At 44.7% G+C, this 26,714-nt stretch overlaps 1 protein-coding gene and 1 pseudogene across 1 annotated transcript in view; one reads left to right on the forward strand and one right to left on the reverse strand.

Annotated features, from left to right (window-relative positions):
- Positions 1–26,714, reverse strand: part of LOC125127492 (uncharacterized) — a 557,563-nt gene that overhangs the window by 491,737 nt on the left and 39,112 nt on the right. The window lies entirely within an intron of this gene.
- Positions 23,010–23,932, forward strand: LOC125127491 (40S ribosomal protein SA-like; annotated as a pseudogene).

Raw genomic sequence — 26,714 nt, forward strand, 5'->3', positions numbered from 1 at the left:
AGGTCACAGATGCAGCTCTGATAGGGCATTGTTGTGGCTGTGGCTGTGGTGTAGGCTGGCAGTTGCAGCTCTGATTTGACCCCTAGCCTGGGAACTTCCATAGGCCACGGGTGTGGCCCTAAAAAATAAATAAATAAATAAAAATTTAAAATAAACTAGAATGAGCAGAGAGTGCCCAACGGGCAGAAAACATTCTTGTATTTCCCCTCCCCCGATTCACTGCCAGACATCACCATCAAGGCTGCCTGGCTTTCGATTAACAGACTGCTTCAAAACACTTCTCTTTTTAACAGAGATGGATTACTTCTGGCTCAACGAATATGCTTACAGACGTCAAAGGAGTCAGAGCCCTCTGAAATCTAGCTAGGAAAAGTAAGAGCCGTGTGCCCTGCATTTTCTGTGACATAAAGTCTAGACTGGGGAAGGAGGGCATGGACATTAGGGGGTCTGTCCAATCGCTGCCAATCTGGAAAGCCAGAGGAGGGGGACAGTCCTTATTGAATAAATAAATGTAAGAGAAACGCTGTCCTCCTGAAGTCCCGTAACTCCAGTGTGTGGGTGGGGCTCGAAGTGATCAGAAGGAACTTGGAAAATTATTTTGTTATTTTCAGTGCTGAGAAGACCTTGGCGTGAGCCTCTCCGAGTCTCCTAGGAGAATGAGCTGACTCCAAGGAGTTTCCGCCGTGGCTCGGCGGAAACAAATCTGACTAGTATCCAGGTTTGTCCCCTGGCCTTGCTCAGCGGGTTAAGGATCCGGCGTTGCTGTGAGCTGTGGTGTGGGTCACAGACACAGCTCAGACCCCACGTTGCTGTGGCTGTGGTGTAGGCGGCCAGATACAGCTCCAATGAGACGCCTAGCCTGGGAAACTCCATATGCCACGGATGCAGCCCTGAAAAGAAAAAAAAAAAAAAAGTGAGCTGACTCTTGTGTCTATGCCAGGACTTAGAAAGTCTGAGACTCTGCTAGTCACATTCTCTCTCTGAATTTACAATACCCCAGGGCCCTGGGGGCCCAGTTCCAGAAGCAGAGTGAATCTTAGAAAATACGAACAGTTACAGGGATTCGGAGATGCCATGTCACACCTATGAGAATGGCTAAAATAATAAATACCGACAATACCAAGTGTTGGAAAAGACGGCTGGAACTCTTGTACATTGCTGATGAAAATGTAAACTGATAAGCGTTTTCCAGACAGCCACTACAGAAAAGTGTGGCATCTCTCATAAAGTTAAAAAGGCACTTACAAGGCGACCTAGCAATTCTACTCATAGGTATGTACCCTAGAGAAATGAAATTTTCTATTTCTATAGAAACCTGAACATGAATGTTTAAAGCAGCTTTATGCGTAACTGCCAAAGATTAGAAACAAATCCAGATGATCTTCATCAGGTGAATAGGTAAACAAACTGTGGTATATCCATACAATGGACCACGTCTCAGCAATAAGAAGGAACAATTGAGGCGTTCCCTGGTGGTCTGGTGGTTAAGGGTTCCCGGCTGTCACTGCTGTGGCTCGGGTTCAATCCCTGGCCCGGGAACTTCCACATGCAGCAAGTACAACCAAAAAAAAAAAAAAAAAAAAAGAACTTTTGATACATTCAACAACCTGTGTGTGTCTCAAAGGTGTTACGCTTATGAAAGAAGGTCATCTGAAAAGCTTTACATATTGTGTGATTTCATTTATAGGGTATTCTCAAAAAAAACAAAACTACAGGGACAGAAAGATGGGTGGTTGTCAGGGGTTAGGGCTGTGGAGGAGAGTGAGACTGCCAAGGGGTAGCACAAGGCGGTTTGGGGTGTGATGGAGCTATTCTGTCTCCTCACTGTGGTGGATACAAGAGTCTACACTTGTGTTAAATCACATAGAACCAGACAACCCCCAAAAAGTAAATTTTACTGTGCATTAATTTTAAAATGAAATTAAAAAATGAATGTGGCAGAAAATTTACTGGATTGGACTAAATATAGTTTTCACACAACTGTGCAGGAATAGGAGCTTGTCAAATAAAGTAAGTGCAGATACAAAGAATCCAGGGGGTCTCGTGTTCCCACATGTCAGAGCCATGACCAGAAATCGTACCTTTTATAAGCAGTTCGGAAAGAGGAGGGGGAGGGAAAGGCTACAGAGGTCCTGCTGCTGGTCCAGGATCCCAGGTGCTGGGCACAAGGACCTTGCACTCAGCAAAAGAGACTCCACAGGAAAGCGGGCATGTGTGTGCAGACCTGCCTGGGCTCCTTGGTGAGTCTACCCTGAGACAGGGTGTGGGAAAGGACTTTGAAAACCGTTCAGTGCTGTACAAATGTAGCGTGGCAGAGTACCCATCAGCATCACAAAACTCCATGCCTAATGAAGAGGTTCGGGTAAACCCAGCCTGAGCTCAGATCCCAACCCTAACCCTAAGCCCACTCATTTATCCCCAGGCTATGTCACAGGGACCCCAGTGATGGCGGTCTCACAGATCCATCAGCAAGGCTGCGCGTGAGTGGCTGTGCAGAATCAGGTTTTGGAGAAATGCTGAAAGCTCATCAGCTGGCTTCTGAAGCCCAGGTTGGCTTATTAACATACAAATAACTGCGTTTTACTTTTCAAAGCTTCCAGCACAGCCATGCTAATGAAGCTATTGCTTTAAAAGTCCATCTCCTCTGAAATGTCTAATTAATCTGATGCTCTGGAAGGTGCAACGAGCAATGCATTTGCCCAGCCTGGTGGGGCAGAGAGAGAACAAGGCAAGGCTGCTGACTCGGGGCCAGAGGTTTCCGGTGCCAGGGGACCTCACAATTAACATGAGCGAGGTGGGAGGGAAGGGCTGGTCCAGCAGTGTTTTTCAAACTTCAGGCCACGACCCAGTCACGGATTGTGAGATCAATTCAGTGGGTCACAACCAACAGCTTTTTTGTTTGTTTGTTTGTTTGTTTGTTTGTTTTTTAGGGCCGCATCCACGGCATCTGGAGGTGCCCAGGCTAGGGGATGGAATCAGAGCTACAGCTGCCAGCCTACACCACAGCTGCAGCAATACCAGATCCTTAAACCACTGAGCGAGGCCAGGGATCAAACCTGGGTCCTCGTGGATACTAGTCGGGTTCATTAACCGCCAAACCACCACAGGAACTCCAGTTCTTTTTAAGTAATTGGAAAAATGGGAAGGAGGACAGAAGGGAATGGAAGAATATAAACTGGGTATGGTAAAGCTAAGCACTGTGTGAAGCTGGACCCTGCATACATCTATCTACATGTGGACTGAGTCACCAAGAAAGTATGTTTGTTACAACACACACACACACACACACACACATATACATACAGCATTTGGTCATATGCCAAGATTGCTCTAAGTGTTTTGGGAACGCTAAACCATTTCGTTTTATAAGGAAGACATTCCTACTGCCTTAACTGAGGCACAGAGAGGTAGAGCGACACGCCCAAGGACACACAGCTAGCAGATGGGGATTCAAGTCTGCCTGACTTCAGAGTTCACAATCTTCAACAAAACTCCAGGTCCCAAAGACCTCAAATCCCAAGGACAGAAGTTCAGGAGAGAGGGCCACCTCCACGTGCCGGCACAGTAATAGCTAGCAACGGTCACTCCCAGGGACATGTGCTTCCTGCTCTGTGTTCTCCATGCACTGTCACAACTAACACAAAAACAAATACAGTGAGGCAGGCACTATTATTATCCTCGTGTTTCAGATCATCAACCAAGGTCCGGAGGGAAGAAATGATTCACAAGGTCACAGAGCTCGTAAGTGAAACCACCATACGTGTCATGGGCACCACAGGGTCTCAGCTGACGCTTGAAGACTGGAAAAATCTGGGCGCTCAAGGATCCCGTGGCGCGAAAGCGCTAAGAGAAAAAAAAGCACCGAGTGAGAGTATGTCGGACTGACGCACTGGGAGCTCCCTGCTTGAGAAAGACGGCTCAGCTCAAGCTGCCTTGGAGACTAGCCTCATTGGCGACGTAAAGGATGCCTCCTAAGACAGGAGTGATGCTGTGGGGAGAAACAGTCAGCCTGGATGGCAGGTGAGCCTCCCAACTCCCAGGGGGCCCATCCCAGCACCAGATGGAAAGGCTCACCAACCCCCAGCCCCCAGGCGTGCACACAACCGCACACATGCAAACGAGTCCAGCTCTGCCATCCCCAGCGCCAGCCCATACACAGATGAGCTAGAGTTGCACCTGATGGGCGCTCTGAGAGAGCCCTTCAACCACCTATCCTAACAGGGCTTTTCCTTCTGCTTGTGGTTATGCTTTTATTAAGATTTTTCTCAGAAGCGCCTAGGACTGGAAAGAAGCCAAGAGCAAAATCAGACCTGGAAAACAGAGTTAAGAGCTTGGCTTCTTCGAAATCAGCCATGCCAGGGTTCGGTCCCCATTTAGGTTCTGGAGTCATGGGCAACATGCTTCAGCTTTCTAAGCCTCAGTGTCATCATCTGTAAAATGGAAATAACCCAGGACCCACAGCAGAGGGCAGATATGAAAGTGAGCCCAGAGAAAGCCCACAAAGGCTTAGCAGGGTGGCTGGACAGAGGTCAGTCAGCGGGTGACGAATAAGTAACGTCCATGTAAGGGAGCCTGACCAGGTATGAGGTCCCTCCTGCCTCCCAGGGAGGTCACCCTGGAGGAAGCTGAGCCCAGAACCCTGCACCCGGCTCTGCTCATCACACAGAACTGCCAAAGCAGCACATCATACAGATTCTCTCCTGTTGCCAGTGATCCAGATTTCCATTTACCCAAAGCATCCCGGGTCGTCCCAGGTGGGGCTGGAGGATGGACTGTAATAGGCACCACCTCCATGACCTCCTGCAGAATAACAACCACCCCAGAACCTAGTGGCTTAGAGAAAAATATGATCTGTCATTTCTCATGATTCTAACCCAGTGATAATCAACCAGTGGCAATCCCCGCCCTGGGAACATTTCTGGCTGGCGATGTTACTGGCATCTAGTGGATAGGAGCCAGGAATACTGCTTAACATCCCACAATGCACAGGACAGCCCCCACAACAAGGATGATGTGACCCCAGAGGTTGAGAAACTATGTCTAGTCAAAATGCATCCAGTCCCCAGTGACCGGATACCTACCAGTTAAGTACAGTCTCTTTTGACCCAACATACAGGACCCGAAGCAGTGGCAGCATCTGGAAATCAAAACCTCTGCCCACGGACGGAAGTCCCCAGGAGTCATCATGATAAGCCAGAGACAGGGCAGCCCTTGAAGCAGCACCAGGGAGAATAATGGAACAGTGGGCTCATCTGTACATACACATCCTGGAGCCCATCATGCCCGGGGCCTCCTGGTCTCCCCCCAAAACTCGGGGTAACAGGCTGTGGTCCCACTGTGGGGAGAGGCCAGGACACGGCCCTGCAGACTCCAGGCCACTTCCTGACAGTTCCATAGAAAGATCCATGACTAAACCTGCCCAGAAGCATCATGTCTCCATCCTCTCTTGATAGATTCAGAGCTACGGCATGTTGCTGCACCTCCTCCTCCCTCTCTCTCAAGACACATTTCACAGGCTCTGCAGCCAAAAGGTTGCCAGGTCTGGTGTCTATGAGATGCGATGTGCTTTATGGAGACCCTCAAGTCCTCTAAAAGACTTCTAAGAAAAAGACAGTAGTCTTTGGAGGGCCTTGTTCTCGGACCTCCTGTTTGCTATTCTGGGCTTTCTGTAAACTCCAGCAAAGCACCAAACTTGCTCAGCGCCATTGATCCTGCTTTCTGCACAAATGACAGGCAGCTCCACATCCACACCAATGCACTTCCCACTTTGTGCCTTTGCCTAAATGATGTCTATACTCAAATTTAGCTCATTAGGTCTTACCCACCTTTCAAGGCACAGTTCAGGCATCATCTCCTCCAGAACCTTTCCTCTGTACCCCCAGAAGCCCCACACACCTCTGCAGCAGAGAGAGCACTGCCATGTGCTCACCAAGCCCCACTTCCATTTCCTCCTCAGCACAAAACTCAGTTCCTTATTGAAGGCCATGCAGGAGCCACTCTCCACTCCTCCAAGAAACTCTCCTTCCTTACCATGTGCTGCCTCTAGCAACAGGAGGTCCAGTCCTTCTCGTGCTACAAAGCTCTGACTTGCCCATCAGCATCTAGGGAAAACTCTGCTTTTCAAGGGGTCCACATAGGTCAGGCCTCCCTAAATAACCTCCCTGTCTTAAGGCCAACTGACTTGGGACCTTAATCTGCAAAATCCCTTGACTGCAGTGGCCGGATTGGCATGTAAATAACTACGCGAGGGCAGGGGCTGGTATCTTGAAGGACCATCTCAGAATTCTGTCCACCACGGCGAGGACTTTCAGTCTCCATACAAGAAAGCCTCCTTTTTGGCTTCAGCCAACACGAACAGGTTTCTATGATTTCCAACTAAATAATTCCAACCAAGCCACAGAGTGAAGGGAGGGAGCAGCCTTCTTAAGCCTGAGTGGGAAAATCTGAGGCCAGATTCGGGCATGCCAGCCGGATTTAATATCAGTAGGTGGAAATAACCTAGTTAAAGTGTCTTAGCTGGAATCCAAACCTACGGATAACCACGCGAATGTCTAGAACATGACTCTGCTCTTTTTACATCCGTGCTGAAGGCCCAGGGCTGCCTTCACAGACCAGCCCTCTCCGGCCTCGTCAAAAGCGATATATGCAGACAGAAAGTAGAATGAGGGCTATGGAGCCCTGGGGGGAGGGAGAAAAGGGGAGTCATTGCTTAATGGCTACACAGTTTCTATTTAGGATGATGAAACTCATTTTGGAAATAAATCGTGGTGATGATTGTGTGACAGTATGAATATACTTACTGCTACTTTACACTCAAAAATGGTTAAAATGAGTTCCCTTCGTGGCTTAGTGGTTAACAAACCCAACTAGCATCCATGAGGATGCGGGTTCAATCCCTGGCCTTGCTCAGTGGGTTAAGGATCTGGCATTGACGTGAGCTGTGGTGTGGGTCACGGACACAGCTTGGATCCCTTGTTGCTGTGGCTATGACATAGGCCAGCAGCTGTAGCTCTGATTAGACCCCTAGCCTGGAAACTCCCACATGCTGTGGGTTTGGCCATAAAAAGCAAAAACAGAAAAAACTGATTGGCAAATTTTATGTAACATATACCTTATCACAATTTTCATTAGGTTTGAAAAAAAGAAAAAAGCAATATGGACTCTGACGAGAGGAGAGAGGGAGAAAAAGTGTCCTTGAGGAAGTTACCCTTGATTTGAGATTCAAAGGATGAATAGGAGTTAGCTGGGTGGAGAGAACATGTCAGGCAAAGGGCAGCATGTGCAAAGGCCCTGTGGTCCAGGAAGGTGGTTCAATCTAGGAGCCATAAAGCAGTATGGTTGGAACAGAGAGGGCAAGGGGAAGAGCGGGGAGATGAGCTCTCTCATGGCCAGAAGAAGGGGAACCTAAGAGAGGAGACTTGAGACCACAGGGGCCAGGTGGTATCTGTCACAAAACCCTGCCTTGTCCACTAACAGGCGACTCTCCAAATTCAGGTGCATGGGCCTTCTTTGTACTCTGGCTTCAGGATGCTTCTGAAGGTTCTAGAAAATGTGAGCACAGAGCAGGCTGGGCATCCAGTGTGACCACCTATGTGGTCTCAGAGGAAAGGCAGGAGGCATCCCCTTCTCCCCATCTACCAAAGGGAACCATGCAACTCACACAATTACCTCCTCTGTGCTCTATAAGAACACCTTCATTGGCAAAGCAAATTAAAGGGACTTAAATTAATTGCCTGCTGAAGGACTTACTGCACTTAACCATCGGAGTCCCTGCTAAACAAATGTCAGGCATAATTGAGACTCTTGTCCCCAGACGCCGCCCAGCCCCTGAAGCAGAGGGAAGTCACCTTGGCACAAAACACCTGCAGAGGCAGCACCAGGCCCCTCCACACAGAGACCACTCCCCCTCAAGAGCTGCTCCAAGAAACTCCTCATTTCCACTCCTGGGAACTGAGAAAAGTCACGAAGGTACTTTTAACCCTGTTTACTTAGATCCTGACAGACAGGAATCCCAAGCACATCCCCCAGTCCCCACGTATCACCAGTGACGATGTGGCCTATGGGGCAGTAATGGCGCAGTTAGACATGGAGATGCTAATTCTGACTTGAGATATTTCACCTGCACAGATGGGCAGCCTCTGTCAGCAGCAGACCGGCCTCACAGAGAGGCCACGTCCAGTGTTTCCCACTCCATCCAGCAGAGCCTTTTGCCCTGTCAGCCCCCAAGGGCTACACACAGCTCTTATCTGTACATTTCATTGCTGACATCTTCCAAATGGTTCCATCATGATTCATGAGGCTCAAGAACCCTAATAAACTTCCTAGGCAGATAAAGCAGATTCCTAAGCAAGCCGGCCAGCTCCTCGGGACGGCTGGCACAAGGGAGGGCATCACATAGAGGTGCCTTTCCAGGGGCACTTCACAACTTCTGTGGGCCTGAGGCATTTTAACTTCATGGGCTGTTTTCCTCCATAAAAAATTTTTTTTAATTTCTTTTTTATTTTGTTAGTATAAAGATGAATATACCACTATTTTTTATTCTTTTTACAGCTGCACCTGCAACGTTTGGAAGTTCCCAGACTAGGGGTCGAATCAGAGATGCAGCTGCCAGCCTACACCACAACCACAGCAATGCCAGAGCCAAGCCGCATCTGTGACCTACACCACAGCTCACAGCAACGCTGGTTCCTTAACCCACTGAGAGAGGCCAGGGATGGAGCGCCATCCTCAGGGACACTATGTTGGGTTCTTAACCCGCTGAGCTTAAGTGGGTTAATAAGATAATGGGAACTCCCACTGTCATATATGTAAACTTTTCCTTCCTTCAACCTAAAATTCTGTTTCTTCTACTGACTCAAAAAACAATTAGAACATGTTCAGAGCCCTGTGCCTATGGCGCCTCGTGGAGAGGTCGCCCCTGGTGCTTCCTCTCTCCAGAGGCCCCAGGAGGTGGCAGAGGGCCCCCTCATGGCTGATCCAGAGCCAAAGCCTGCCCATGCCCTGGGGTGGGGGCTCCACTACGCGCCCCCCACATTCCCTGGGTGGGGATCCTGAGTGGCAGCACCCTCATTTCCCTGACAAACAACAGCGACGTATCTACCCGAGGGCTGGTTTCCTCTTGGGTCAGCAGGACATGTGTCCTGAAGGCCTCTCCATTCAGTCCCAGCTGATGACCTCAGCCAAATGCCTCGGCACTCTCTCCAGGCCACGGTATCCTCCTACATAGGTGGGGAAAACACAGCATGTGCCTCGCCAGGTCACCAGGAGGGTTTACGGAGAAAACCAGGAAAGTGCACCACGAACCACAGGTGGTCTGGGTAACTAGGGGTGCTGGTGGACCCCTTCCTCTTGAGAATGTGATGGGAGCTACAACCTTACCTGGAGAAAGGTCACCCCAAAAGCCCCATACATTCCAGGGGAGCACAGATCATCACCACCCACCCCATCTCTAAAAGCCACTCATCCACCAATCCTGGAACCCATGGGCCCAGAGAATAAGAAGCCCAGGTTTAGAAGACCCGCTTGGTTCCACATGAAGGGGGCCTGGTGAAGAATAAAAGCCCAACCGAGACTCATTACCAACCTAACCTCCCCCAAATCAAGGATGGCACTAATACTGAGTCACAGTGCTGTGGGTTGCCTGGTCCTGTATCCTATCATCAATAGCCACACTGGGGGCCACCCCAGAGGACTGCAGGGAGGGGTGGGCCCCTCGCATTGCAGTGGATGGAGCAACGTGTCTGCATTCAAATCATGGCACCTGCTGTGCGTCAGTCCCTGCAGCCAGCAACCCCAAGGGTCACTCCCTTATCTCCAAAACAGGACAAGGGCATCAGGGTGGCTGCAAAGATGAAACTAAACACCTTGCACAAAGGGAAGCAGGTCGTCGCTTCACTGGGCCCTGCTCCCTGACACCCAGGGAAACGTCCCTGAACGTCATTAAGCATGGGGACGTCGGCAGCTCCTCGAGCTGCAGCCAGCTAAACAAGCCACCCATGTGAGAAGCAGCGAGGTGGTCTCTCCATCCTGCAACATGCAGCATCTGCCCTTGTGCCTCCCTGTTCCGGGCTTGCATCTGAAAACATGCTCTGGCTTTCCTGTCCAAGGGATCTTATGAGGTCCAATACATCCTCTGCTGGTCCTTAAAGCTCAGTGTCGGCCCCTGTAAAGGATGACCCATCTTGCCCTGGGCCCCAGAGCCCCCCCTCAATGAATGCAAAGCATCCCATGCCATCTATAATTTAAGACAGGCCTTCCCAATTTGAAGGAAAATCCATCCTAAGTTTCAACAGCCCTGGAAGATGACAACCTGTTTGTCCTAAGATGTGCCTCAAAGACCATCTCTCACCCCAAGTGAGTTCCACTTACAACAGATGGCCTATATTGGACCACATCTCCTGCACCTGCCTTCCCTGTAAAGTCTACCTGGCTATTTCATGTAGTGAAATAACAAACCGACCCTCTGTGGAAGTCACATGGGGTTTTGCTCATGTAACCCCTCAACACTCACTAAGCATCTTCTAGGCATCGGGTGCCACCCTAAGCACTGGGACATCCAGAAGGTAACAGAACGCCGTCCCTGCCTTGCAGGGCTCACCGCTTACTGGGGAGGACAGATGTGTCTACAAGTTATCCCTGTGCTGCCATAAGGAGCACATGACTTTGGGAGTTCAGAGAAGGAACAAGATCAGAGCTCTTCCTGGTGAACAACTCGGGCTGAAGCTGCGTCCTGAGAGATAACAAGGAGGGGCCAAGGTCTCTGTAATTATTCCCTCTTAAGGGGGTAGTTTATCTGTGTAAGTTCCTTCTGAAAAATAATGCAAACCTCCAAAGAGCTTACAAAAGGGGTTTTCACAGTAATGCAGCCGTGCACAGAATTCCAGTTGCTCCACAGCCTCACCAACACTTTCGATGGTCAGCGTTTCCCTTTTTAAACCCATGTGATACACCTGCAGTGATACTCTTTGTGGGTTTAATTCATATTTTTCTTTTTGTTTGTTTTCATTCTTAACATTTTATTGAAGTAGAGCTGATTTACAATGTTGTGATAAATTCTGCTGTACAACACAGTGATTCAGTTACACATATACACACATCCATTCCTTTTCAGATTCTTTTCCCACATAGATGATCATAGAATATTGGGTATCGTTCCTTGGGCCCTATGGCAGGTCCCTGCTGGCAATCATTGCATATACCTCAGTGTGCACATGCCATCACATGAAGCACTTTACGTATGTACTTATTATGATTTGTTATCTTTTTTGTGAAATGCCTCGTAAAATCTGTGCCCGTTTTTCCCCTGTGGAGTATCTGTCTTTCTCTAAATGATTTTTTGAGAGTAGGTTACATATTTTAGACATGAGTCTTTTGTCAGATAAAAATGTATGGCAATGCTTATCCTCTCTCTGCACCTGCCTTTTTTACTCTCTAGAAGGTATCTTTTGGTGAACATAAATTCTTAATTTCAATGAGACCCAATTTATCAATTGTTCTTTGCAGTTTGTGTACTTTGTTCTAAGAAATTTTGCCAACCTCAAGGTCACAAACATATTCCATGTTATCTATTAGAAATGTTCTTTACACTTTCACATTTAGATCTAAAATCCACCTGGAACTGATTTCTGGCTTATAGGGTGAAGTAAGAGTCAGGATTTATTTTTTTCCCCCATATGGATAATTAGTGGACCCCAGGTCATTTACTAAAAACTATCCTCTGCCACTTCTCTGTGGTGCCTCTTTGATATAAATATCTGCATGTGTGAGAAAAATAATAATGCAAACTGCAGATATTAAAAAAGAAGTGATGAATGATGGCACAGTAATAAATTAATTTCTCAAGTCCAATGAGATCCCACTACATACTGGTAGTGTCATTCTAGGTGAGCACCAACACACCTGTTCAAGTTTCTCATGAGTTGGAAATTGATTCTAAGCTTACAGTAGTGTGTGGCTATGGTCTCTGTCCCCCCCAAAAAAAAATTTTTTTAGGGCCACACCCGTGGCCCATGGAGATTCCCAGGCTAAGGGTTGAATCGGAGCTGCAGCTGCCAGCCAAAGCCACAGCCACAGCCATGCAGGATCTGAGCCAAGTCTGTGACCTACACCACAGCTTACAACAATGCTGGATCCTTAGCCCACTGAGCAAGGCCAGGGATCGAACCCAGGTCCTCACGGTTCCTAGTTGGATTTGTTACCACTGAGTCACAAGGGGAACTTCTGCCCACAAATTTCCATCCCAGACAAAATGACACTGACAGGCACCCTTCCCTTCCTCATTCTATTGGTGAACAAACAAGACTCAGACATGCTGAATAACACACCCACATTCACTGTACCCAAAGGACATTGAAACTAGAGTTCTATGACAAAGCTACCGAACCCCAAAGTCCATTCTTTTCAGCTGCACCCTCTGCTGCTCATGCCTGGGCAGGTTGGGAAAGAATCGGGAGAGTAGGTGATATTAGAGCTGAATCTTAAAAGAAAACAGAAAAATGGCAGCCATGGTTTTAAGGCTCCCTATCTGCTCAAAGTAAGCAGAGAGGAACCTGAAAGAAGTTCACTGGAAATCACAGTAATGAGAAGGAGAAGTTCCAGCTCCAGTTTAAATTTGAAAGTGGCTCAAAGAAAGATGTCCATGATACATCTAAAAAAAGTCAGTTGGGGAGTTCCCTGGCAGCCTAGGAGATAAGAATTCACTGTTGTCACTGCTGTGGCTCGGGTTCAATTCCTGGCCCAGGAACTTCCTCATGCAGTGGGCATGACCCCCCCAAAAAAAAGGTCAGGTAGATAAACAAAGTCTTTAGGAATCAGATGAATTGTGGTTTTATATGTCTGTGCATATCTGTACCCATATGTTATAATTTTAATAAAATTAATTTTAATAAGATAAATTTAATAAAATTGATTTTCTTCTGTTTCATCACTTTATAAATCACACATCTCATACATAATCACTGAGAAGCATTAAATGATGTTACCAAAATTTAGATGGCTTAGACACTTAAAAAGCATGACAAAGCATCATGAACCCCTAGGTAACCTTCAAGATGAATTAACCCTCACGTTATTCACTGTGGAGTATAAGCACTAAATTCTATCTATTTTTGTCTGAAAGTACTGTCATCCATCACTAGATTATATCTAAGTGAAAATAATAATACAGAGAGAGACACAGAAATTGAGAGAGACTTTTTTTTAACCCTAAGTGGGACTTCTAGTTCAAAATGGCAGACTAGGTACATGCATTTATCACCTCCTAAAAACCCCTTAAAATGGCATGAAGGCATTTAAAAAGCAATAGACCCACATGAATCAAAAGAAAGAGGGAGGAATTATCTGTTAAAGACAGGTTTTAATAAATCCCTGGAGCATGGTGAGGAAGTGGGAACGGGAAGCAGGGCCAAGAAAACTCCAGCCAAGACAACACAGGAAGTGAGAGGGATCAGCCATGGAAGAAGCTACCCTGCCTTCAAGCAGGCCAGAGAGCTTTAAGATCTGAAGATGCAAAGCCCAGTGAAGCCCTGCATCCAGCAGGAAACTCCCAGGATTCCAGCTGCACAGTGTAGATTGAACCAGGAGGGATTGAAGAAAGTTGTCTTTATGAAAAATAAGAAGATCTAAATCATGTAAGAAAAATCTTGGGGAAAAAATCAAGACACAACAAAGGCAAATCATTTAAAGGGGAAAAAGGAGACTATAAACTCCAGGGAAAACAAGAAATACAATGTCACCTTAGCGCTGGCTCTGAAAAGAACAACATTTACACAGCAAAAATAATATAAGCTCTATTCATTTTACTAAGTATGATAAAAATAACAATCTGTCGAGGCTAAGGAAAGGTGGGGTATGAGATGGAAATGAAGTTAAATCTCATCTATCACAGCCAGAAGTCTGAATTAATAATTGAAACTGATCAATCACTAGCCACATTTTTTTTCATTGTAAACCTTTTTGTGCTACTTTTTTTTTTAGCCATAAGAATGACCACTTTACAGGAAAAAGACGGTCTCTTCAGCAGGTGGGGTTGGGAAAGTTGGACAGTCACATGTAAATCAATGAAGTTAAAACACACTCTCTCACCATACACAAAAAATAAACTCAAAATGGCTTAAAGACATGATACCATAAAACTCCTAGAAGAAACTACAGGCAAAACATTCTCTGACATAAATTGTACCAATGTTTTCTTAGGTTAGTTTCCCAAGGAAATAGAAATAAAAACAAAAATAAACTAATGGTACCTAATCAAACTCACAAGTTTTTGTACAGCAAAGGAAACCATAAACAAGACAAAAAGACAACCTACAGAATGGTAGAAAATATTTGCAAATGATGTGACTGACAAGGGCTTAATTTCCAAAATATATAAACACCTCACTCAACAACAAAACAAAAAACTCAATCAAAAAATAGGAAGGCATGACAGATGATTGTATTAGGAAGATGTGATATATATATATATATATATACAATGGAATACTACTCAGTCATAAAAAAGAATGAAATAATGCCATTTCCAGCAACATGGATGGAAATAGAGACTCTCATGCTGGGTGAAGTAAGTCAGAAAGAGAAAGACAAAAGCCATATGATATCACTTATATCTGGACTCTAATATACATCACAAATGAAACTTTCCACAGAAAAGAAAGTCATAGACTTGGAGAATAGACTTGTGGTTGCCAAGGGGGAGGGGGAGGGAGCGGGATGGATCAGGAGCTTGGGGTTAACGGATGTAAACTATTGCCTTTGGAATGGATTAGCAATGAGATCCTGCAGTGTAGCACTGGGAAGTATGTCTGGTCACTTATGATGGAGCATGATAATGTGAGAAAATAAAATGTGTACATGTATATGTAACTGGGTTACCATGCTGTACAGTAGGAAAAAAATTATATTGGGGAAAGAACAATATAAAAAAATAAAATAATAAAGTAAAAATAGGAAGGAGCCCTAAACAGACATTTCTCCGAAGAAGAAATACAAATGGCCAATGGGCTCATGAAAAAATGTTTAACATCGCTAATTATTAGAGAAATACAAATCAAAACTGCAATGAGGTACCACCTCACACTTGTCAGAATGGCCAACATTAAATAGAATACAAATAATAGATGCTGGAGAGGATGTAGAGAAAAGGGACTCCTCCTCCACTTTTGGTAGGAATGTAAGTCGGTAATGGAAAACAGTATGGAAGTTCCCCAAAGGATAGAGTTACCATATGATCCAGCAATCCCACTCCTGGGCATATATCCAGACAAAACTATAATTCAGAAAGATACATGCACCCCTATGTTCACTGCAGCATTATTCACAATACCCAAGACTCATGGAAGCAACCTAAAGGTCCATCAACAGATGAATGGATTAACAAGATGTGGTACATACACAATGGAACACTACTCAGCCATTAAAAAAAAAAATCATGCCATTTGCAGCAACATGGATGGACCTAGAGATCATCATATTAAGTGAAGACACAAATAGACAAATACCATATGATATCCCTTATATGTGGAATCTAAAAAATGACACAAAAGAATGCATATGTGAAAAGAAACAGACTCAGAGGCAAAGAGAAAAGACTTGTGGGTTGCCAAGGAGGGAGCTGGGGGAGGGATGGAGTGGGAGGTTGGGGTTAGCAGATGTAAACCATTACACATGAAAGGGATAATCAGCAAGCTCCTACTGTAAAGCACGGAGTACAATACTCAACATCCTACAATAACCTATAATGGAACAGAATATTTAAAAAGAATGTGTGTGTGTGTAACTGAATCAATTTGCTATGCAGCAGGAATGAACACATTATAAATTAACTATACTCCAATTTAAAAAAAAAAAAAAGAATGACTTTTTTTTGTCTTTTTGTCTTTTTGCTATTTCTTTGGGCCGCTCCCACGGCAGGTGGAGGTTCCCAGGCTGGGGGTCGAATCGGAGCTGTAGCCACCGGCCTACGCCAGAGCCACAGCAACTCGGGATCCAAGCCGCGTCTGCAACCTACACCATAGCTCACGGCAACGCCGGATCGTTAACCCACTGAGCAAGGGCAGGGACCGAACCCGCAACCTCATGGTTCCTAGTCGGATTCGTTAACCACTGCGCCACGACGGGAACTCCCAGAATGACCATTTTTAATTACTTGTATTTTAAGACCCTTATGTGCATGTGTCTGTGTCTTAGATCAGGTATGTGTTAGTTACTGCCCCAAAAAGTAGAATAAAATACTCCATACTATCAATGGGGGTGGGAAGGTGCCCTTAGAAAGGAATAGGATAAAGAGAAAGAGAATATTCATTTTTCTTCTACAAATTTCTCTGATCTTTTAATTTGCCTTACCGCAGCATGTATTACTTCTGTGATTTTTTTTTTTTTTTTTTGCTTTTACTTTTTTCTCTCTTTTTTTTTCTTTCTTTTTTTTTAGGGCTGCACCCATGGCATATGGAAGTACCCAGGCTAAGGATCAGAACAGAGCTACAGCTGCTGGCCTCCACCACAACCACAGCAATGTGGGATCTGACCTGCATCTGCGACCTACACCAGAGCTCATGGCAACGCTGGAACCTTAACCCACTGAGCGAGGCCAGGGATCAAACCAGCATCCTCATGGATACTAGTCGGATTCATTTCCACTGAGCCACAACGGGAACTCCTGTGATTTTTTTAAGTGGACAGTGGGGAGGATGGTGGGGAGAGAAGCAGGACCCCTGGCAGGTGGATATGAAACAGATTCAAGAGAAGAGAGGAAAGGTCTGCACACCTGAGTGCCCAGAAAAATCTCCTGATCTGAGCGCAGAAATGGGACTTGTCAAACGCCACCCTCAACCCTACCAGGCATGAAATGCACGGAGAGTAATGACAGTGACTAGCCTGGGGACCCACCAACTGAAATTTAATAAGCGAGTGACCAACTCCATTGCTAAGCTCCAGGAAGAGCCAGGGTTTTTTTTCTTTTTCTTTTTCACTGAGAAGCTTAAGTGGAAGTGAAGATACTAATTTCATATTTCTGCTCCAACCAGCCAACTGAGATTGTCAACGTTGTGCTGAGATGCCAGCCGTGGGAAAGGCGAAATAAGCTTCATTCCCAGTGACTGCTGCTCCTAGAAATGATTCTTCTCGCTTTACACCAAATTATCTCTCAAGCCCTGATGATAGCAGAGAATATGGAGGAGATTAAAGCCTGTTCCGACCCAGCAGTGATCTGATACTCTGCCTTGAGGTCTTGCAGAGCGCAGTGCAGACAGATGAGGGCTGCAGCCAAGCATAAAGAGCATAAAGAATCTGAGCGACCCAGGGCAGGGCAGAAAAGCATGCTCTCGGGGAAATGACCCCTGCATCTAACTTAATCTTTTATGATGAATCTCCAATCATCAGCATTCCACAAGATCCCTCCTTGTCAAAAAGAAGTGTCTGCAATGCTGGTAGGAGCTGGTACCCAAGTCGGCAAAGGTTTTAACCCTTCTTTACTCATTATTCTAAAACCTAAGTGTAACCCCCCTGTTTGGAACCCTCAATGGCTGCCCAGCACCAAGAGACAGAGCATGAGCCAGACTTGTATATATGGTAACAACAACAACAACAACAGGCATTTATCTCTTATTCTGTGCCAGGCATTGTTCTAAGCATTCTACAAATAGTTATACCTCATAATAATCCTATGAGGTGGGGACTGTCATTTCTTTGTTCTACAGATGAGAGAAATAAGGCACAGAGATGCTAAGTCATTCGTCCAAGGTCACACAGCTTAAAAGTGGTAAAGCATTTTGATTCCAGTCTGTGTCTGCCTCTTGGTACCCCCATTTGCATGGTTAATTGGTATCTCAAACTTAACATGTCCTAAATGAAGTCTTGATATCTTCTCTGTTCTATCCTCTCCCTCTCCTGCCCACCCCCTAAAAAAAAAAAAATGTTTCTCCCTAAATCATCCTTATCTCAGGTTATGCCAACTCACTCCTTAGCTAGTCAGGCCCAAATCCTTAGAGGTATTCTTGACTCCTCTGTTATTGCCACACCACTCCACAACCAACCTATCAGGAAATCCCACCTCCAAAGTCTGCCTTCAAATTCATTCAGAGTTTTAATGGAATCTTACTCAGCCATAAAAAAGAACTAAATAATGCCATTTGCATCAACATGGTTGGATCCAGAGATTATCATACTAAGCAGAGTAAGCCAGACAGAAAAGCAAATATCATATGATATCACTTATATCTGGAATCTAATATATAATACAAATGAACTTATAGACATAGAGAACATAGACATAGAGAGAGAGACTTATGGTTGCCAAGGGGGACAGGGCATGAAGGGGATGAATTAAGAGTTTGAGATTACCAGATACAATCTACTATATACGAAATAGATAAACAACAAAGTCCCACTGTACAGCACAGGGAGCTCTATTCAACATCCTGTAATAAACCATAATGGAAAAGAACATGAAAAAGAAAAAAATGGAGTTGCTAGATGCAAACGATTACATTTAGAATGAATGAGCAGTGAGGTCCTACTGTACAGCACAGGGAACTTTATCCAGTCTCTTGGGATAGACCATGATGGAAGATAGTATGAGAAAGGGAGTGTGTGTGTGTGTGTGTGTGTGTGTGTGTGTGTGTGTGTGTGTGTGTGTGTCTGGGCCACTTTGCTGGACAGCAGAAACTGGCAAGGTATGCTAAGTTGACTATACTCTAATAACAAAAAATTTTAATACATTCAGAGTTTTACCACTGCTCACCGTCTCCACTGGCCTAAGCCACCATCATCTCTCTCCTGGATTATGCTGCTGATCGTCTCTTCATTGATTTCTCTGCCCACCTGCCACCTCACACAATTCTGAACCCCAGTGGAAGTCCAACCAATTACAAGTCCCTCAGCAGCCTTTCAATCCCGCTCCCCTAGTCCTTGGCCCTTATTCTTTCCACTGCAGCCACACTAGCCCTGTTACCCTTCTTGAACATCACAGACGTGCCCCACCTCAGGGCCTTTGCACATGCTTCTCTCTCTGCCTAGAATGTCTGTTCCTGGCTATCAACACGTCTCACTACCTCATCGCCTCCATGTTTGGGAATCACCCTTTCTCATCCCTGATCATCCTGCTGATACGGAAACTGCTCAGCCCTGCAACCTACTTACTATCCACCTTCTCTGCTTAATTTTTCTCTAGAGCACCTATTACCAGGAATAGAACTTAACACAGAGTAGGTTCTATAAGAAATACATCTACAATTGATGAATAAATAGAATACCACTTCTGACAGAAGATTTCATGTTTTTATAGGAGCTATTTTTAAAGTTAACTAAATTATGCACATTGCTTCACTCCAATAATAGAGATCCTTTAGTGATTTGAGTGTATAGCATTTTCTAAATTTATTTGACCTCAAAACTCTTTTGTCAGGTTAGTGCTTCTTGGAAAATTCTAAGCTGAAGGAATATAGGGGGAACTAGAAGGAGTAGTACAGTGAAAGCAAACGAATTCTGGTGAAGAAGGCAAAGAAATTTCCATTTATATTCCAGCCCCAACTCATTGACAACAATTTTCTAGAGTATTGCACTGGTAAGGATCCTGAAGATTTGACCAGAATAGAGGCTGGGATTGACTAGTGATGTCTGCACAGTGCACAGCACAACAGGATGGCATCACAGTATCTGCCTTCCCACTGCATGGAATTTGCTGACAAATACAGGAGGATCAATGATGTGGGATTTCCCTTTTCTTCTGTGGCCATTATTTTCACAAGAAAAGAAAGTCACAAGAAATTTCTTGCAAGGGCAAGAAACATGGAGGAGAAACATTGAGTAAAATCTCACAGATCCCAACACCAGGCATCTGAAGGCCGCTTTGTTTTGCTAATCAATGGAGTAAAACCTGGTCTTTAAAGAAGTCAAGAGAAATAGCTAGAGATACATATTGAGGAGAAAAATAGCACCCCAGTGTTCACCGCCAGCCCCCACCCTCCTTACCCCCCACAGAAGTAAGCGTGCCTTCCTCATCTCGGTGAACGACAGGAAGCAGGTGTTTTAGAGACTCCATGGGAAGAATCCCTGCCAGGGTTTTGCTGCTCACAATCCAAGCCCCTGCAGTGTGGGGCTCAGAATAGTAAAGCTGGATTTCTCTTCCATACAAGCCCCAGATTCTGTAATCCAGTGTAGGAGACAGAACGGACCCCACAGAGACTCTCGCCCACTTGATCCCAGACTGATCCCATTAAACCAGCCTTTCTTGAGGCCACCAGTTCAGACTGCTCCATGCAGGGCAGTCATCTCTCACTCAGTCCCTGTCTATATGCCAGTCCATCTACAGAGAGCACACAAGGTGCAGGTGGATTAAAACCTCCCTAGGAAAAGCAAAACTCCTCCAAATCAATAAGCCAAGATGGCTCACTGGAAAACAAGGGTGGGGGAAGGACATGAAGAAGCAAATTCACGAAACTAGATCCAAGTTGCCAACAACTGCATGAAGAGTTCAAACTCAAGGGGAACATGGAAAACATGAATGAAAACATTTCTGTATATTATTTCAGGTAAGACCCTTCATCTGCCTAACTTCCACCTGGCCTCCAGGTCACGGTTGAAATCCCATGGAGATATTATTTTCTTCATAGTTCTCATCACCAGTTACGATGGACATATGTGTGCCTTTTAGAGTTTAATTTCTGTCTTCCCTACCAGCTCATGAACTCCATGAAGGGACCCACGTGTCTGATTTACTCACCACTATGTCCCCAAGACTTAGCAAAGTGTCTGGCAACAGTAGGTGCTCAATAAATATTTGTTCAATGAATGGAGCATCACTAGCTCTTAGCAGCAACTCTGGAATGGGATTTTGCATCCCTGTTCGCATCACCAAGACAGACCGATCTCCCCTTGGAAAGTACATTGAGCAGAAGGGCAGAGCTGCTGCCTTCCACTTATACTGCCCCAAAAAGTAAGAGGCACAAGGGCTGTTCCAAGCTCCCCCACCTATCCGGAAATAAATGCAAGGGGCCTACCTAACACCTTTCCACAGAAGTATCACTGGGGAGCCTGCTGATTTAATGTTCCTAAAAGGTGTAGCAGAGGATGCTGCCAAAGTGTAAATTCTCCCTAAACTTACGCCTTTAAATTCTACTGCACAGGAGCTGTCAGAAAGCAATATTTTGTGAGCTACAGATTCCAATAAAACTCACTCTGAGATGATGAAGGCTTCCTTGGTAGCCTAAGGGTTGATATATGAATAATCCGCCAGCATTATGCTGTGTCACTTAAATATTCCTTTGGAGATTTGTCAGAAGAAAATTTAAGTAAAATTAAAGTTCAAATGGAAATGAAAAATTAAGTTATGATCAAAACTATAATCTCATATTGGATTTTTTTTAAAGCTGTAGAGAAAAGTCCCATTTAAGATTTCCTATTTGGTATTTATGGATCCAAATGGAGGTATTCCCACTGTGTCTTGTTTAAAAGGCTGATATGCAGGGTTTGGGCCTCCCCCTTATTTAGATGCTGAACCTCGCTCCAGGGGAAAAACAGCATCTATGGGCAATCCAATTTTAATCATTTTTGCTTTATTGGAATTTTCATAGGAGTCCAGGTACAAAAGATTCAGAATTAATCTAAGTCATAAACAAAGCAAAAATGGAGAGGAATGGAGTGAATGATACTTTAACACCTATAAGGCATGGTTCTTTTTTTTCCTAAAATATGCATCATGATATAGGATAGGGGAGGGAGCTTAAGCACTGCTTGGATTCCAGCCCCTCCAAGTCAGAAGAATGTCTGAAGTTTATCTAAAACACAAACAGCTTTTCCACAGAGTTTCAGAATGTTCCCTGACATTTATCAAACTGAGAGATGCAGCTATGATGGAAGAAGAGGTGACAGCAAGCAGAAGTCTAGAAGCCCCTGGAGAGAGACACAGCTTGACCATGAAGCTGAAATGCACACTCGAAAAGAGTCATATTTACAGCAGATTGAACCCTGTGGACTGCATGCATAGAATTCTCTGCCAGTGTGGCGCATGTGCTGCAGCCTGACAGCAAAGCCCAGAGAGAAGAGGGGTGATATGCTGTGTGTGCCCTGTGCTGTATGGACCCATAACGCTGTGATGATCACATTAGTGCACCGTCCTTTCCAGTCTAGACCAACAGCCCCTCTGAGGATAAGCTCACGGTAGTTGGGGGTTCTGTTTGTCTTTTTTTTTTTTTTTTTTTTGCTTTTTAGGGCTGTACCTGTGGCATATGGAAGTTCCCAGGCTAAGGGGCAAATCAGAACTACCGCTGCCAGCCTGCATACACCACAGCCACAGCAATGTCAGATGACGAGCCGCATCTGTGACCTACATCACAGGTCACTGCAACACTGGATCCTTAACCCACTGAGAAGGAGGGATCGAACCCACATCCTCATGGATGCTACTCAGGTTTGTTTCCACTGAACTATGATGGGAACCCCAGTAGTTTTTTTCTTTTTTTAATTTTTTTATTGTTATTTCCCCAATATATTTTTTTCCTACTGTACAGCATGGTGACCCAGTTACACATTCATGTATACGTGCATTTTTCTCACATGATCATGCTCCATCATAAGTGACTAGACATAGTTCTCAGTGCTACACAGAAGGATTTTTTCTGATCACAAATAATAAGAAGTTCCCATCGTGGCTCAGCAGAAACGAATCTGACTAGTATCCATGAGGAGGCAGGTTTAATCCCTGGCCTCGCTCAGTGGGTTTAGGATCCAGATTGCTGTGAGCTGTGGTGTACATCACAGATGTGGCTCATATCTGGCATTGCTGTGGCTGTGGGTAGGCCAGCAGCTACAGCTCCAATTCATCTCCTAGCCTGGGAATCTCCATATGCCATGAGTGGGCCCTAAATAATAATAATAATAATAATAATAATAATAATAATAATAATAATAATAATAATAATAAAGATGACAGAGTTCCCACTTTCCATGCTACCCAGACAGGGGTCCATACAGCGTTGTCCTTGATTCCCACTGTAACTTAAAGGGAAACTGTCACAATGTCCAGAGCCCTCAAAGTCCTGCAAATGAAAGAGGAGGAGGTCCTCAAATTCTTTGCAGCAGGAACCCACCTAGGTGGCACCAACCTTGACTTCCAAATGGAGCAGTACATCTACAAAAGGAAAAGTGATGGCATCTACAGCATAAATCTGAAGAGAACCTGGGAGAAACTTCGGTTGGCAGCTCCTGACATTGTTGCCATTGAGAACCCAGCTGATGTCAGTGTCATATCCTCCAGGAATACTGGCCAGCGAGCTGTGCTGAAGTTTGCTGCTGCCACTAGCGTCACGCCTAGTGCTGGCCTCTTCACTCCTGGAACCTTCACTAACCAAACCCAGGCAGCCTTCTGGAGCCAAGACTTCTGGTGGTTACTGACCCCAGGGCTGAGACTTCTGGTGGTTACTGACCCCAGAGCTGAGACTTCTGGTGGTTACTGACCCCAGGGCTGACCACCAGCATCTCACAGAGCCTCTTACGTTAACCTGCCTACCATTGCTCTGTGCAACTCAGACTCTCCTCTACACTACGTGGACATTGCCAGCCCATGCAATAAGGGAGCTCACTCAGTGGGTCTGATGCGGTGGATGCTCACCTGGGAAGATCTGCATGTGCCTGGCACCATCTCTCATGAACACCCATGGGAGGTCATGCCTGATCTCTGCTTCTACAAAGATCCTGAAGAGACTGAAAAGGAAGAGCAGGCAGCAGCCGAGAAGGCTGTGACCAAGGAGGAATTTCAGGGTGAATGGACTGCTCCACCTCCTGAGTTCACTGCTACTCAACCTGAGGTGGCAGACTGGTCCAAAGGCCCTCCATAAAGGTGCCCTCTATGCCCATCCGGCAGTTCCCTACTGAAGATTGGTCTGCAGCTGCCACTGCTCAGGCTACTGAATGGGTAGGAATAATCACTGAGGGGTCTTAAGTTGTTCTTACACAAACTCTTTTTTTTTTTTTTTTGTCTTCTTGCCTTTTCTAGGGCCACTCCCATGGCATATGGAGATTCCCAGGCTAGGGGTTTAATCAGAGCTGTAGCCATTGGCCTACGCCAGAGCCACAGCAACGCAGGATCCGAGCTGCATCTGCGACCTACACCACAGCTGTGACCTACACCACAGCTCATGGCAACGCCGGATCGTTAACCCACTGAGCAAGGGCAGGGATCGAACCTGCAACCTCATTGTTCCTAGTCAGATTCATTAACCACTGCACCACAACGGGAACTCCAGATCTTTGCCTGGGGGGGGGGGGCGTGTTTTTTTTTTTCTTTCTTTTTCTTTTTAGGGCCGCACCCACGGCATATGGAAGTTCCCAGGCTAGGAGCTGTAGCCGCCAGCCTACACCACAGCCACAGCCACACCAGATCCTTAATCCTGGGAGCGAGGCCAGGGATCAAACCCGCAACCCCATGGTTCCTAGTCGGATTCATTTTCACTGCGCCACAATGGGAACTCCCCTTACACAAACTCCTACAATGGAAATTGGTGGATGGAAAATAAGATAGTTTCTAAAACTGAAAAAAAGAAAAAGATGAGGGAGTTCCCTTGGGGCACTAATAATAAAGATTATTTTCTAATTTGAAGTTTTCTTATCAGCCAAAAGGACACTTCAAAGCACACAAAGAATACTAAAAATAAATAAATAAATAATTGATTAACCCAAAAGAAAGTAGAAAAGGAAAAATGGAGGAACAAGGGACAGAAGACACAAATAAAAAATAAAGCCCAAGACAGCAGACTTAAATCCAACTATATCAATAATTACATTGACTGTAAATGGCTTATACACTCCTTGTAAAAGGTACAGATTGAAAGATTGGACAAAGAAGCAAGATCAATTATGTGCTATTTGTAAGAAATACAAGCAGAAGAGTAAAAAAGGATGTGCAAAATGGAAGCAAGAGTCATTTTGTAAAAAAATCTCCAAAGTAACATCCCATCATCTTTTCCACACTCTGTTAATTAAAAGTAATTCACAGGGTTCAGCAAAGACGAAAGTGATGGAAATTGCACAAGGGAGTGAAGACCAAGAGGCAGAGACAACTGGGAACCACTTTAGAGGCTGTCCCTCAAACAAATCTAGCAATAAGGACCAAGAGGGAAAGAAGAGAAAACACAAAGTACCACCATCGGAAATTAAAGAGGTGATATCAGTAGAGATCATATCAACACTCAAAGGATAATCAGCAGATGAAATGAACAACACTGTGTCAATAAATTCAAAAACCTAGATGAAATGGATAAATTCCTGGAAAGACACAGTAACAAAACTGAAAAAAAAGAAGAAATAGAAAATATGAATAGCCATATAGCTAGTAATCAAGTTGAATCCATAGTTTAATAGTTTCTCACAAAGAAAAGCCAGTCTCAGATGTCTTCACTTATAAATTCTATCAAGTACTTATTAAATAAATAATGTAAACATACCCACACTCTTTGCAAAAATAAGAGAGAACATTTCCAATTCATTTTATAAGGCCAGCCACATACAAACAGCAACAAAAACCACACACCAACATTCTTCATGAACACTGATATAAACATCCTTAATAAAATATTTGCAAATCAAATCCAGCAATATATAAAAAGTATAATACAACATGACAAAATGAGGTTTATCTCAGGAATACAAGGTTGGTTCAACACTCAAAAAGTAATTAGTGGGCGGAGTTCCCGTCGTGGCGCAGTGGTTAACGAATCTGACTAGGAACCATGAGGTTGCAGGTTCGGTCCCTGCCCTTGCTCAGTGGGTTAACGATCCGGCGTTGCCATGAGCTGTGGTGTAGGTTGCAGACGCAGCTCGGATCCCACGTTGCTGTGGCTCTGGCGTAGGCTGGCGGCTACAGCTCCGATTGAACCCCTAGCCTGGGAACCTCCATATGCCATGCCGTGGGAGCAGGGCCAAGAAATGGCAAAAAGACAAAAAAAAAAAAGTAATTAGTGGGGAGGGGGAGGGAGTGGAATGGATGGGGAGCTTGGGGTTAATAGAAGCAAACTATTGCTTTTGGAATGGATTAGCAATGAGATCCTGCTGTGTAGCACTGAGAACTATGTCTAGTCACTTATGATGGAGCATGATAATGGGGGAAAAAGAATGTATACATGTATGTGTAACTGGGTCACCAGGCTGCACAGTAGGAAAAAAATCGTATTGGGGAAATAACAATAAAAAAATTTTTAAGTAATTAGTATAATTCATCACATTAAGAAGAAAAAGAAAAATCATGATTTTTCTCAATAGATGTAGGAAAAACACTTGATAAAATTTTAAAAATGTCACCAATTTATGGCCTTTTTTAAAAAACCCTCAGCAAACTAAGAATAAAAGGAAACTTCCTCAATCTGATCAAGAGCATTATTTTCAAACTTATAGCGAACATCATATCCCTGATAAAACAATAAATGTGTTTCCCTTAAGATAAGAAATAAGTCAAGGATGTCCATTATTACTTATTCTACTCAACATATTATGGGAATTCACAGTTAGTACTACAAAGCAAGAAAAATAAAAAGCAGAAAAATTACAAGAGAAAGAAGTAAAGTTCATTATTTGCAAATAACATGACTGTACATAGAAAAATCCTATGAAATCTACAAAAACCACCATAATTAAGAAGTTTAGTTATATATCTAGATATAAGGTCAATACATAAAAATTAATTATTTTTTTGTCTTTTTAGGGCCGCACCTGCGGCATATGGAGGTTCC

The sequence above is a fragment of the Phacochoerus africanus genome, chromosome 5 (genome assembly GCF_016906955.1).
Source record: "Phacochoerus africanus isolate WHEZ1 chromosome 5, ROS_Pafr_v1, whole genome shotgun sequence".
NCBI classification, from domain to species: Eukaryota; Metazoa; Chordata; class Mammalia; order Artiodactyla; family Suidae; genus Phacochoerus; species Phacochoerus africanus.